General features: G+C 39.4%; 1 protein-coding gene across 4 annotated transcripts in view; it reads right to left on the minus strand.

Annotated features, from left to right (window-relative positions):
• Bru3 (CUGBP Elav-like family member bruno 3) overlaps nt 1–12,672 on the minus strand; it is a 570,666-nt gene that overhangs the window by 417,683 nt on the left and 140,311 nt on the right. The window lies entirely within an intron of this gene.

Consider the following 12,672-nt stretch of genomic DNA (forward strand, 5'->3'; position numbering starts at 1 on the left):
TCAGCGAATCGAAAGTTGCTTAACACTAAACCTATCAGTGCCAATCAAATTGGCCGCTTTCAAACTTCTACATAAATTTAACCATATTTAAACGTTATCATATCGCTTCATAATTTCTGACATTTCCTAAAACATGCATACAATATATTTTTCGGTATTTACTTTTAGTTTACTTTTTCCTTTTCTAAGGAGAAATTGTATTCTGCCTTGAATACAGCGGGCGGTCAATTTGACCGGCCATAAAATATTTTAGTTACTCTTAAAATAAATGCAATCAGTACAAAGAAAAGGCTATCTCAAGGTCAGATGACAAACAAAATCAGTAATAACAAACAATAACAACTGTTACGCTCGTAACTTTATCATAAATCATAATCCATCCCTCGATCAAGATGGCCACCAGCTGTCAAGACATATTAATTCAGGCCTATAATAATCCTAACCGCCATAAAACTTGGCATTCTTTACAGTCCATTGTTATAAACATTTTGAAAGTCGAGAAGTTTCTTAGGGTTATCGCTCATTGCGATAAAACACGGGAAAAGCGGGTTTTCCCTAGCTCCATACTCGAGTAACCGTTGGTGGAGAACGGACAATACTCATCAATATTTTCTTATAAATATCCTCGTCACAGACCATATTCTTACTTGCTATCTTACTTGCTATCGTTCAGATTACAGCTCTCGACTTCTCGACCAGAATACATCTCAGTTTGTTAGTCAACCAGTCGACATTTAACCTTGTTATCTCTAGAACTCAAGCAGGAAGCATCTCAGAGCGTTTTGTGTAAAGTTGTTATAAAAGCAAAAGTAAAGCATATCAAATTTGACAATAATTTTGTACTTCGTATATGGTGTTATTCTATGGTAAATATTTACCCTAAAAAATGTCACGACTTTTAAAAGAAAAATTATAAAAGAAAATAACGGACATAAAGGAAGACTGTTCAGTATGCGATGAACAAGGAACTTCAGCAACTGAAAACGGCATTGAAACACGTGAAAAGCTATTTACAAACGAATCAGAGTTGAATATTATTTATAAATAAGCGTTCACGTCCAGGGCAAAAAGGAAAGGAATTATCGTTGACAGAGTGAGACTGATGTAGAGAACCAACGTATCGAAACTGGGCCCGATGGGACAGTTTGGTAAAAAATAGATGCAAACCTGGCAGGACATTAATTTATAATATTTTTAGGGATATGCTAAACGACATATGATGAAAGGACAAGTAAAGACGGGATTTTATCTTATCATTGACCACCGTATAAGGGATCATATAATAATGTACGGAAGAAGAAGCATTTAGAGTATTGGGGATTAAGAGGGAGTTAGATGCGACAAAACTAGATGCATTTATTGCTCTGCTATATGCCCGAGGTGCATATCAGGCAAAGAATTTAGATGTTTCTTATTTGTGGAATAAAATTTGGAGACTTGGATTTTTTTCAAAAACAATGAGCAGGAATGACTTTGCTGAAATTATGAGATTTATACGATTTGATAGGAAGAGCGAAAAAAGCCAACATTTACGAACCAATAAATTTGCAATGGTATCTACAATATGAGTCCGATTTATAGAGAATTCACAAAATTATTATAAACCTGGTGTGTACATTACTTTTGTATAAGGAATCGCGGGAAAAACCATGCAATAAAACTATCAACAAGTTTAGATTCATTTCTACAAAAAACTTGTCAAGTAAAAAATTGTAAAGATTAAAAAATTACGAAAACTTGTTTAAGATGCGGGAAATATGTATGCGGCAAATGTACATTTGATAATAAGATAATTTGTAAAAATGCAGCGAAGTTGAATAAGATATATCTCTATATAAATAAAAGTGATATTAAACAAAAGTAAATAGGCGATTTAAATAGAAAATAGATATTAGACAAAAGTAAAATGGACGAAATTTTATGAAAGTTCATTTTATATACATTTAGTTATAAATTAACCATTATCTAAGTTAAATCATAAAAACTATTACTTCTTTAATCGCCGGTTATTTTGAGCGCACACGGTAGAAATAGGTGTACACGAAGTGTCAGCAGGTTTAGTGTTAAGACCATTTCCGTTAGGAATTCAGAAACCAATGAGCTGCAGATCGATAAGCTGATCTTTGGAAATCCTCGTTTTTACTAAATCGATTTAATTACTGTGAAAATAGTGATTCTACGATGCACTTTACTTTCGTGGCTTTTCTGTATTTCCCAATGAATACAAACATGAGCTATCAGAACCGTCGGCAGTGTGCGCGTCGGAACGTCAATAACGAATGCTCACCGAATGTGGTCATGAACGCATTAGCTACTGCGTGATTCGAAACTGGATCAGCTATTTGGAAGCGGTACACGCTCACCTGAAATAGAGCTTCAACTATTTTCATGTAAATTTGCGAGCGTGGCGAAGGTTATTAAAAACGTTCGTGTTCGAATACATCTTGGCGTTCGGCAAATCGATTGCGAACCCACAAACTACAAGATTAAGAAAAGTTCCTTCGTTTCTTTAACACCGTTCTAGGTTGTAATTTCTTAATCAACAGCTCAATGTACAAAAGCAATGTCAACAAATGTAAATACACTGCAGGTATACTTGAAATCGAGAGATTAAAATCACACGTATATTTAAGTATATGGATACTCGAAACGAAATAATAGGAAAAAATTTAATTTTAATTTTATTCTAATTCCTAGGAAGTTTAGGATTAAAATCGTTTCTAATACTAAAATCGATGAAAGTAAAAATGAGAATCGCCTTTATCTAATTTTAAGACGCGAAAAATATTTCAACTCTCATTGAATTAACTCGTTTAAAATAAATGTAAAAAAGATATTTCGCAAAACTTTTCTAGATCGTATATCTAAGTTTCACTGCATCGATCAGTGTCGCGAGCGGATCACTTAATTTGTATTTGCACAGTGTTATTTTCACGAAATTACTGGGTACGCTGCAAACTATTTTTATATCACGAATAATATGTATTATTATCATCGATCCGAGCATTGCGTTTTACTTTCAACCAACCTTTAATATAGATATCCATGAAGTACTACATAAAAAAAAGAAAAACGACAATGTAAGATTGGTCGATCTTGCGTTTCGCGGATAATGAAAACCTTGGCACGTCAGAACTGTTTTCCAACTGTTACGTACGTAAGTACGAATCACGCAATACGCTCATAATCTCCACGCTTTTCATGGCAGACAGCACCTAATTTTTTCCACCAACCCTTCTCGATTTCGACTCTGAATCGCTTTACACCCTTCGCCACATCTGGCCAGCACAACTGTGTTTGCTAAGGAGAAGTGGAAATCATAAATCATCCGGCTAGTCACGATTAAGCAGAACCAGAAGACAAATGGGTGGTTAATTTCAATTCTAATGCAAAGTGTACAACGAGTATCAGTTATATTCGTACCATAAAGATACATTTCCAGAAGGAATTCTTGTTTTAGATTAATCTATAAATAAACCTGTTTCAATCATTCAAATGGACATGACTTTATACCCGAGATCTTACTTCTGAATCATAATTTATACTTCATGTTCAAGTGGTATTACAAGCACAATTGTTGATGTAATTTTCTAGTAATTGTTCTTGCGATATAGAAAAATTGCATTTACTTTGTAGAAAAAATATGGCATAATATGTTATATAATGCATTATAATAATAATTATGAAATATAAGAATAGTATATCCTAATATTAACAATGTGGTATTAAGAATTCAGGAAACTATTACTCAATTTCGCAGTTAACGAGATATGAATGATGCATTAAACATTGCAGATTACGCACTTCCTTGTTAAAAGTGAAACGGCCCGTTTTCTACGAAGTTAACAAGAAATAAGAAACACTGAACGAGAACAAATACATATGTATACGCACACAGAGTAATGGGTACACTGAAAGCTACTTATGGAAATTAGTCCGTCCAAAACAACTCTTCAATACGAAACGAGAACTTAATAAGGAAACAATAATCCTTCATAAATTTTGCCAATAAAGATTGCTACTGATAGAATCTTTTATTTAAAGTTGTAGAAAAATTGTATGATAGGAAATGCGTGTAGAGATGAATATCGCGGAATGGTTGATCGTCAATAAAGGTTTAATGAGCACGAAGAATTCATAGAAGTATAGTCACTTTTAGAATTTCATAAGAGTAGAAATAGTGTAGTTTTCTCTTTCGCTCTCTCTCTCTCTCTCTCCCCCCCCCCTCTCTCTCAATCTCTATCAATTCACTCTACTGATTTAAATATCCAATAAAGATTCTTTGCCGTTACGTTACACAAATTGTGGTAAAAATTTTTCATTCAGTGAGATGTAGAAAAAATGTAATTGATTCTTGATGTACATTCATCAGAAATATAAATTGCATTTGCGTTTGGTACACATGTCCTTTGATATAATATATCTTTTTATGAGAATAAATATTTTCGATTCGAATCTTTTCCGTTATAAATTTGAATTACACAGTAAGTTACTGACTTTTACCAGTTTTTGCGTCGCATATTCGTCCTATCGAACCTGTCTAATTATCGAAGAACCTGTCTAGAACCTGTTTAGAAATGTCATTCCATCAAAGACCTATTTCAAAAATATGGCACTCAAGTGTCATATTATCGCTGTCTAGATCATTCTATTTAAAGTGTTAATTAAAGCAGATACTTTCATACCATATATCACATTTCAGCGAAATTTCTTCAACTAAAAGAACTTTTGTAAATTTAAGCGTTTTACACACAAAAGAACAGTTTACATAATGGGTTTTGTGGCAGGTAAGATGGTGAACTTCATTTTCTTCGAAGTTCTTCTACAAAGTTCTTGCCCAAGCAAAAACTACGAGTAAAAATAAAACTTTTTAAAGAGAATGCATCTGTATGTATTAGGTTTTATAGATATTTGAACTACGTCCTTGTGATATATTTATATGTATAGTAGTAGTAGTTAACTAAGTAACTTCGGATCTCTATAACATAGTGCGTAAAATAAATTCACAATTTTGTGACATATAAATTTCATCAGCAACGGCATCGAGTCTTTGTATCCTCAAAGACGCATGCCAGTCACATTTCTCGTACAGGATTAATCGAAAAATAAAAGGAAAAGAAAGGTAGAACAATTTACGGCGATACCGTTCGTTATTCCCGACGGTTCGAACTTCCGAACTGCCATTCTAGCAGAAGCTCTCGCATCGTACGATTTTATATCGACAGCGGAAGGGAGAAAGACCCGCAAGATGCGTCTCTCTCCGGTTGAAACAGTTCTTCTTCTTCTTCTTAAACTGAGTTTGGTAAACCCTCGTACAAGTTGAAGTTCTGACCGTGCGGGTGGCGTCGAAGGGGCGTAAAGGCGAAGGCGTCGTAAAAGTTGGACGAAGTCAATTTTGCAGTTGAAGTTGGTAATGCGATTTGTGCCGGAATAAATAGTTCGAGTGGGGAGCACACAGGGCACCTTTTCCTTTTGCTACACCTCGTTTCTCTCCGGTGTCTGACCCGTGGACCAATCCACTCGAGTTTGGTGTCACGGGCACGTCTGTTGGACCTACTGAACGTGACAGTCTTACCCGAACAAATTTTACGTAGCTAGGACGAAGCAACGAGTGGCAACGTAACAAAATAAGAGACTCATTACTCTCGGAAAATCGTCGAGATAGTTGTATTTTTTACTCCGTCACCGCTACAAAATGTGCCTCGATTGAAAGCAACACGTCTTCCTTCATTTCGTGGATTTTCTCTTTCCAAATACGATTAATTATAAACGACTAATTGATTATAAACGACTGTTAAAACGCATAAATTGATCTTTCTACAAGGATTAGCCTATTTGCGAACCGATGTTTAAAATCTTCGAACGACGAGTTAAATAACGACGTTCTTCCGATTTTCCACGGTAAAGGTAAGTGGCAAATTACTAGAGGCTTTGACATAATCCGCGAAAATGCAATAATAAGCCACGTTTGCGGTGAAAAACGATCGTTCGCTCTTTCCTCCCCTTAACCAGTGATTCTCTTTTTCCTCCGCTCTTACCATCCACCAACTAGCCTTCCTTTCCACTCTTCCGCCACCAAGCAAAAGTTTGCTGCGTTGTAATCCTACAAATGAAAACTTACGCTAATTAAACCGTTAATAGCGGACCGCGCATGTAGGTAACGACCACGGTGGTTACTTAATCCTGAGAAAATGAAACGTTCGGAGTCTGCGTGCGTGTAAACAGCGACTGGCACGACGCTCTCTCTCCGATCTCCGGCCACATGCCCACGTTCACGACCATTCGTACGATCAGCAGCATAATGGACGAACGCATTCTATTAATGAATTAATTTTTTTCTCTTTCGATTCTATCCGTATTTCATCCCCTTCCCTTGGCGTTCGCTCTTTAAAACCAGCGTTTCGTTAAATTGCCTCCTTTCTCCCTCTTCCTCGTTCCTTTCTGATCACCCTTCTATCCCTCTCTTTCCATTCACCCCGAGCAATTACCGGCGGTTTAAATAGCCAGGCGGAATAATGCGAAGCAAAGAGTCGTTTGTTTTCGTAGCAGGTTTCGCAATTCGAAAGAGGAAAAAGGGGAAGCGATTTTCGTACCGCCTTGCTACAGTTTCACTGCATCAAACGATATCGTGAAACACGTTGAAAAATAGCGGCGCGACCAGAAAGGGGAGCAAATTTGAATAACACAATTCGCCGAGTTAAGTTTCGAAAGGCACGTTAGAACGGCACACCTGGAGGCTGCAGCGACGGAGCTGTTGCCGCTGTTACTGCTCATCGGTGAAACACGCTCGCTCCCGATTCCACACCACTCCAGCACCGCAACGAGATGCGGTAATTTTGTCAAGTAATAACTTCCAACTAGTTTTCATTGGAAAACTTTTTATCCCATTCCAAAATGTCGTTATACCGAATAGTGGCTCGCATTCATTCTGTTTTCTACTATTCGAGGTGTTGCACCCTCCATGGTCAAAGAAACAAATAAATGGCGATCACATACCGTTTACTATGAGATTTCCATATTTTCGATTAATAGATACGTAGGTATATTTAGTAGTTCGATTTTAACGCTTTCGATCCTACCAATATTACCAATATTACAATATTATATTAATATAACGTTAAGCAAAATCCACGAAGTCACATAAGAAATTATCCTAGTCGGTGAACGTTTACACCTGGAGGTGTATAAAATACATGGAAATCTATATCTATCGATAACCACTCTGAAAGACATTTATCGTTGACATATATTTTTTGAGGATAGATTCGTCGACGTGGGACATTTGTTTTCCGAGAATATCTTAAAAGAAAGAACGGAGTCTAATTAAGTTATACGAGGCCATTGAAAGTACGCAAGAAACCATTTTAAACGCAGGATCAAAGAACAGCTTATAAAGAAACTGACTTTCGTCGATTAATCGTTCGACAAAAGAAGAGTTCAATCGGTCTATTATCGATTGCCCGGTTTGAAAATTACGGTAACAGTATTATATCGAGGGGAAACGTTCTTGCAAAGTTGAATCTTGATCGGTTGCGCGCTGTTGAATTTCCAAACGAATTCCGTGGTTTCCAGACCGATGCATTTCCACTCGGTCGTGGCTTCGGTAAACTCGCGAGAATAAATAGAGGTGAAGTTGTTAGGACAATCGAAGCAAGGTATTAGAGCCGTCGAGGGGTGCCGCCACTGGATAACACTAACACGGCACTTTAATTATCGAAAGTACTTGGTCGTATGGTCGACCGGTCGCGTCTTTTTCCGAGGAAAACCGAGAACCAACAGCATGTTGTGTTGTCTGCAATTTTTCTTCTAGCTGCGAAACATTGCTACGTCACTTGGCTCATGTTAGTCAAGTAGGATTACCGTAGCGTCACCTGAATCTTGTAATGTTTTGTTGCGTACGAAGAACTGCATCTCGTTGTCGAGATAGAATCTTTGCCATAGCTAACCTCTTGGAACCGTTTCTACGACCCCTTTGCACGGTATCACAGAAGAGCGACGTTTCGCTAACAAGAACTTTGAAAGGATCTCCCGAGTAAGATCGACGGTGATTTATCACTGTAACCATGGTCCTGCACATTTTTCCTATGCCGTCCACGTATCTCTACCTTTCCGTACCACCTTCTTACACGTTCTGTGTACACCGACCGATCCAATTGACTATTGTTACGCGACCAATCTCTGGTACACATCCCGGTTGAATAGGTCCCTTGAATATGAAAATGACATTATTTATAGGTTGACAAGGTTACAACAATAAGAATAGAGAGAACATTAATCACAGGTTTGCACACAGTTTATGTCCATTGAACAGCTCACGTCCAACTCTGTCGAATTGAATTACGCTCGCACCGCGCGGCTGGCATCTATCAAACGCAGACGTGCTTTGATCAGCGTAGTCAATCGTGTCTGTACAGGGCTCGTAAACCCGATTGCCGGTAAGATGTCCCGATCGCACAACTGAATACCGATTCGGTTTGATTACGTCTGATTTGAAGCTGCAAAGCCTCGAGGTAAAACCTCAACGCAAAACCACATGATTCGAAATATCATTTGGCAGAATAACGACCTTGATGTTTAATGTAGGAACGTTGCGAAGCGTTCGCTCGCGCCATCGATTTTTATTACTTCCATGTCGAGTATATTTCACGAAATAAATTTTGAACGATGTTCACGCGATCTTCGTAACTAAGAGATTCCAAAAAAGAAAGGATAGAAATATTTCTGTATTTTGCGAGTCGAAAGATTGGCGTCGAAATCAACACACGGTAACGATCATCGAGACTTTTCTGCAACGTGGCGAACGCTTTTAGATTTATTCGGTAAATACGACAAAGTTTATTCTCACGCTTCATTCGGTGTAACTCGAACGTTGATTTACGGCGTTTGTGCGACACGTAAAACCGGACACAATGCGCACCACGCTCAGAAGGCTCGGTAAAACGGGTTCGTTTCAATCGTCCTTAATCGAGTAAGTTCGCATATAGTTGTTTGTTCTCCATCCGCCGCCATGGCTATTCCACGTGTGACCCACTGGAGCACAATGGCTACTGCTCTTTCCCCCGGTCGCTCGACTGTCAGCAGCCAGTGCCTGTGTAAATACGATACGGCACTCGCTTTTCGTGCTTTCAAGCACAGTTTAAAAACTAGGAAAGGTCAAAAAAAAAAAAAAAAAAAAAAATAGAAAATAAAAAAGTAAAAAAAATAAAAAACAGAGATAAAGTGGTCCGGAGAGAGAAGAACGCGCGTATAGGTGAAAAGGCTGTGCGTACGCGAAGGATGGAACTTGGTTGAAATTGCTCCGCTTGGTTTTCAATTTACAGTTCGTACGACGGTATTTACTTCGCTCGTTTCCGAGAAGGAACCACTCGCATAAAAATAATATTTTACGGCGGCGGAAGCGTTGCTGGTTTATTTCACGTTACCAAGCAAAAACAAACTTTATTTTTAATCTACGCGGAAGTTGGCTTCGGAACGAGAAGAATGCAAGTAGTTCCTGTTGATTTCTTCAACGATGTTACAAACGATATTTTAGCAAATTAAATATTAAAATTTTAAAATAGGCCGTTGCTTCCTGCCTTCACCTCCGCCTGCGACTGCAAACCGATTTGCAGATTCTAAAGCATTAGGAGAGCGTAAACGTCTCGCATGAACATCTCGTTAGCGTAATCATCGATTTAATGTTCGTTATACGAGTGACGATCGATAATGGATTTCGGGTACGGAGCGAAGAAGAGAGGAGAGAGAAGAGAGGAAGAAACGGGAGGTGGTTTAAGTTATAGACGAAGGCTCGAATCGACACGACGAAGAAAAACGGGGTAGCTTGATTGCTAGGCGGATCGCAGTCGGTGATTTGAGGCAATCTACCAGGTTCTTGTTACTCTGGACGACGAGTAATAACCGTAATGGGAGCTGGTCTTCGAAGGTAACTATCCTTCTTTCGAATCTCTCCTTCGATCTTATTGTCAAATCGGCCGAAGAGCCTTGCCACTTAAATCAGTCTACCACGCGCGTGATTTGTAGAAAGATTCTGCGGAGACAGGTCGTTTTTAGCAAATGAGTCGTAAATTTGCTTCGAGATCGTTACCGGTAATAGCCTCGCCGGTAGAAAAGGAAAACATCGCGTCGAATCAACGGATACGATTAGCTGGAGCTTCGACTAATCGCATTCGTTCTTATCTTTCTCCCAAACACATTTCCGTCCGTGCCTTCTTTATCGTTAACCATTTCTAGAATTAGCGTTTTTACCATCGAACAAACGAGCTTGACAATCTTCAAAGTAAACTTTGTGTGTTTATTCAAATGAGTCGCAGAACTACGTATTCGAGATTATAGCTCGCTGTGGATATTCACCTCGGTCGATTCTAGTATAGTTATCGAAAGGAGGCGCTCTGTGAAAACCAAAATTGAATAAAAATCTGGAAATATCGTTAGCTGGTGAATTTGTTGATCCAAAGGTGGGAATTTTGACGAGATAAAGCCATATGTTTAGGATTCGGCATAAATGTATTTTCACGGATGAGAACGATTTAAAAATGGCTTCTATCGTATTATCGTATGAATAATTCATGCGAAAAAAGTGTTCGTTCGGTTTCGTCCATCCGTATTCGATGCATCAAAATATTCGCGAGAAATATTTATTTACTATACAATTTAGCAAACGTCACCGACGCGTTTACATTTATCAGCATCCCGTGAAATGTTTTCCACCGATGTTGAAAACAGCTTCGTTTTGTCAATCTCTTTCGTTATTTCCGTTGCTTTCGTGTCATCGAGAGTAGCGAAAAAATCAACGAGAGAGGGCAGGGTGCAGGAGAGGGAGGGGAATCCATTTTATTGGGAATCATCGCGCGACCATCGTATTATTTATTCGTATTTCCATTGAAACTTTCCTGCCAGCGCGACGAATCAACCTGAATAAATAATATGCTGTTATTGTGCCGACATACCGCAGTCTGTCAACTATGTCAGTATTGCTGGGAAAGTTTCGACATGGCCCTGCAGGGTTTCCGGCACCGCATAGCTGCCTCGAAACTATTTCCAATATAATTCCCCGTCGACGGTAGCTACGAAAGTAGCGACCTTTACGTTTCTAGTGCCGTTATTTTCATAACGGCGAATGACGTCGTCCGCACAAAGACCATCGAGAATTCCAAGACTATTCACATTGTTAAGAAGATCTTGCCAGACGTTTCAAGTCTTACCCGTAAAGTGGAAACAGACGAGAGGGTTTCCTCGTCTCTGACAGACCTCTTCGCCGTAGAAAATTCCTTTTCATTAAATTCCCAGCTGGTGAGAAAATACGCGAAATATCGGGGACGGGAAATAAAAATAAAAAGAGAGAAAAAATATTGCGTTTTAAAGCAAACAGCACATTGTTTGGTTAAAATAAATATGCGTATTTTTTCCAACGAAATAAACGAACGTTCCTGCTAAAGCTCGCGTATACATATACCCGTCGTCATATGTACTGTATGGTACGGTTTTCGTATGTGCGTATATTTTGTAACGTTACGTTTAAGCTCTTTCGACGGAAAAAACTTACAGCGTGATCTGTAACGCCACGTTCTATGCAACGTAAACGTCAGAATTGCTGGTAAAATTTTGTTTTGAGCATTTTTTTCGTGAATCTCTTGCAATGGATCGAAGGAGGAAAACGAACAATTCAAAATTCACAGGGAACGAACGAGTTTCGGTGAGTACTAGTGCACGGTCTGCCAAAAAAGCGATGTCAGTGAGGTTTGTCGGCTGACAAATGGCCGGTCGCTCCGGGCGAAGCTTCGTCGTTTAAACTCGAAGTCATTGTGTCGGAGCCATTAACCGTTAGGACGATCGAAAAAAGGTATGCGGGCAGGAAGTGCACCAGGCGGAAGAACGAAAGACCGAAAAAGGGAAGAGAAGAAATATCTGGCAGCTAATAAACAACGGCCCTCTATTCATGGATTTCATCACGTCGTATGATCGTACGACGGTACGAAGTGAGAAAAAGAGAGAGAAACGAAAGGGAAACGGTTGGAGAGAGAGAGAGAAAGAGAGAGAGGGGGGTGGGGAAAGAAGCAACGAAAACGAGGGAAGGGGATTGAACCGTAGCGTAGACCAAGTTTAAACAGCGCAATCAATCTTCCCTTAATGAACTCTTAATTATTTCGAGGACACGGCAGAGCGGGAAAGGAAACTGCCCGTATAATGGAGGCGCAAAGTGCGCGCAACCCGAGCTGTACGCAGCTGCGGTGAACCGGTTGTCGGTGTAGGAAAAGAGCCCGCGGTCTGGGGGTGCTGCTATTAGATAAATATAGGGAGAAACAGCGCCACGAGGAAGGCAGCGAAAATGAAAATAAAGGGCCACTCTGCAACTTCTCGCTCTCGTGTGTGTAGCATCCCGCTGAGAGAGAACAGAGGCTACGTTCTCGACGCGAGACTCTGCATTCCCTCGACGATTGCGTGGCCGAGGACTGCCGAGGGATAGATGGAAAGAGAAAAAGAAAAAACCACGAATCGAAACGAACGGCACGACAGTGTCCCCACGCCCTCCCGTTACCCCCCTTCCCCCCACTCCATCGAGGATAATCTTATCTACTTCGTTTGCTTTAATCGTCTCCCGAAAATAAGTTATTACTCGGAGCGTGAAGAAAAATATTTATTGGCTCGATAAGGACAACTTTGGTATTGGTAGCG

The sequence above is a fragment of the Bombus fervidus genome, chromosome 9 (assembly GCF_041682495.2).
Source record: "Bombus fervidus isolate BK054 chromosome 9, iyBomFerv1, whole genome shotgun sequence".
In the NCBI taxonomy this organism is placed as follows: Eukaryota; Metazoa; Arthropoda; class Insecta; order Hymenoptera; family Apidae; genus Bombus; species Bombus fervidus.